This window comes from Dendroctonus ponderosae, unplaced genomic scaffold (genome assembly GCF_020466585.1).
Source record: "Dendroctonus ponderosae isolate FM_Combo_2020 unplaced genomic scaffold, Dpon_F_20191213v2 Dpon_F_20191213_3, whole genome shotgun sequence".
Taxonomy (NCBI): Eukaryota; Metazoa; Arthropoda; class Insecta; order Coleoptera; family Curculionidae; genus Dendroctonus; species Dendroctonus ponderosae.
Genome location: NW_026018508.1, coordinates 14,540,204 through 14,542,893, shown reverse-complemented (window position 1 = coordinate 14,542,893; position 2,690 = coordinate 14,540,204). Strand labels below are relative to the sequence as shown.

The following is a 2,690-nucleotide window of genomic DNA, read 5'->3' as shown; positions in this document are numbered from 1 at the left end:
TCTGAAGATGCAAGCCACTCGTGCTTGCGAAACGTCAAGAAGAAATTCTACCGAACGACGGCCTAAAAACCCGAAAACCCCATTAGTTTCAAGGACTGGCCTCGAAAGTCTATCTTTTTTGAACAAATTATTGTTTTGGATCTTCAGAAGTAGTTTGCTTCAACGCAACCACTTCTGAAGATGCAAGCCACTCGTGCTTGCGAAACGTCAAGGAGAAATTCTACCGAACGACGGCCTAAAAACCCGAAAAACCCATTAGTTTCAAGGAATGGCCTCGAAAGTCTATCTTTTTTGAACAAATTATTGTTTTGGATCTTCAGAAGTGGTTTGCTTGAACGCAACCACTTCTGAAGATGCACGCCACTCGTGCTTGCGAAACGTCAAGAAGAAATTCTATCGAACGACGGCCTAAAAACCCGAAAACCCATTAGTTTCAAGGAATGGTCTCGAAAGTCTATCTTTTTTGAACAAATTATTGTTTTGTAAGTTGATTCAATAGTTTCTGGCTCATTTTAACATTGTTATTCCCAGTTTTGCAAACTGTGCCACACCTACTGTATTTTGTTTGAAGTGGAACTTTCAGAATTTTTTACTGTGTAAGCCATTTGGCTGATATACATACTCATGGCAAAAATATTGCAACCCTCCCTCTAATATTATTAACACATTTTCAACATACAAAAGAGAAATCGCATTGAACGTAGTGGAAATTTCCAAAGACGCTCTGGCATTCCTTTCAGCACTATATCGAACATGTTGCCTGGGGATTTTGGAAAATTGATATGCTTTATCGATATTTCGCTCCATTATAATGTTGTGCGATTACGCCTTACTTTATGGAAAATGGGCCACCGGGACGTGGACCGCGCCTCTTTGTTATCCATAACATTTTCCATCATAAACTTGCTTTCTCTTCGCTTTCTTGCGCATGAGGTCAAACCGAAAAGTATCTATATGCAAATTCGAGACACAATGATATCTGATATACTTTGGCCAATGTATTGAGGCCATTATGCAAAAAAAGCCGTAGATGGAAAGGATTATTTAGAGCCGTTTAAAGCAACGTATTGTGGAAAGGAAAATGGAAAATACTGTCTGGCTGGATCTGAATATTTATCAAATTGAGCAAGTTGCTAAATTTCGTTGACTCTTTCACATCAATTCGTTTGTTGATATTCATGCATTATTCAACCAATTTTATCGCAAACATTTTTTCAAATAGAGCTTGGTTAATGGACAAGTTCAAAGTGTCTGCTTTCTTGGCGTTCAGAAGCAGATCTTCCAGATTAATTTAAAGTAACCACAGAGTTTTCGGTTTGATCAGTTTTCAGGGGGATTCTAATGTGGCTTCATTAATGTTGTCGGAGAGTATCAAGGTGATAAAGAAACAATAATAAAACAAATAATTCCAGCTAAAAAATTTGATATTTGCAAAAAATAAAAAACCTTTCATTCGCACCTGCAAGTGGTTTTTTCTTTATTATGTTTATAATGGTCCTGGTAAAAAAAATTCCTGATTCATTACTGAACTATTGACAACTTTTCGAAAAAGAAATGCAAAGTTTCAGACAGTTGTGCTCTATTTGGAACATTTATTTACCTATAATTTGAATCACCCTGCCTAACAACACACCACTTCCTTTTAAACGTTTGCCAATCTTTATCAGAACAGATTCTTCATTTTCATGTTGTGGTCTTCTCAACCAATTTTACTTTTTCAGAACTGAAATTTCAGATACACAAAGTTTATTAAATTTCCGTTAATATAAATTACTGCAGTTTTTTAGCTCGCAATATTTTTCAACAAAACTTTAGAACTAATAAAAGCAAATTGAAAAAATCACTTAATTCGAAACTTTGGAATAGCTGATTGTTATTGTTATTGCCTTTACACTCGATTAAATTTGTTTTCACTGTTTCAACTCGCAATTTTTTCTCTTAATCAAAACCAATAAAAATAAAACCCGTAACTGCTTTTATTGCTGGGGAGCATCTTTCAAGAAGATACGGCTTTACGGTCTTCTAACCGCATCGGGCGCAGTTCAACATCAATGTATTAAGACATTCACGGGACGAGACGGAGAGAAAATACCGGAAAATGTTAAAGTTTGAAAGTTTTCGTTCAAAATTGTTCAGCCGCCGCGTAAAGTGGCCGATCTATATTCCGACCGACCAAAATTAAATTAGGGAAAACTTGCAAGTTTGAGACATAGTTTTGGTCGGAAAAAACCCGAGTTAAGAATTTTTGCTTAGCGATCGAGGATCTAAAGTCAAACGTACTCAAAATCCGTTTTCTTGCTATCTGATCAGGACAAAGCGATTAATGTTTTGGGCATTCGAATGCAACGAGCTGAAAAACAAGCAACGCAACCTCCGAAAAACTCTTTCATTAGCAATATTAGCTCAGTGCATAGAAACCACAAGAACAATGTGGAGTTTACTCAAAGTTCCACTTTTCTTCTGAGGACGCTTCAGTTCAACAAGCCAATTGGAAAAACTTTTTAATTTCCCGGGAAAGCTCCATAGGGCGGAGCGAACCAGCCTTCTGATAATGGAAATAAAATTCATTCCTGGGTTTCAGTCATTTATTGTCTCTGTTTATCAATCAAAATACGTTTCGGTGTATTTTTCCACCATCATCAGTTTTTATGTGTAGCGTTGTTGCTGCTTTAAGCCTTGGCATGCATTTT

At 36.6% G+C, this 2,690-nt stretch overlaps 1 protein-coding gene across 1 annotated transcript in view; it reads right to left on the bottom strand.

Annotated features, from left to right (window-relative positions):
* Positions 1-2,690, bottom strand: part of LOC109537509 (putative dipeptidase UREG_03382) — a 154,042-nt gene that overhangs the window by 103,894 nt on the left and 47,458 nt on the right. The gene's annotated exons all lie outside the window — the stretch shown is intronic.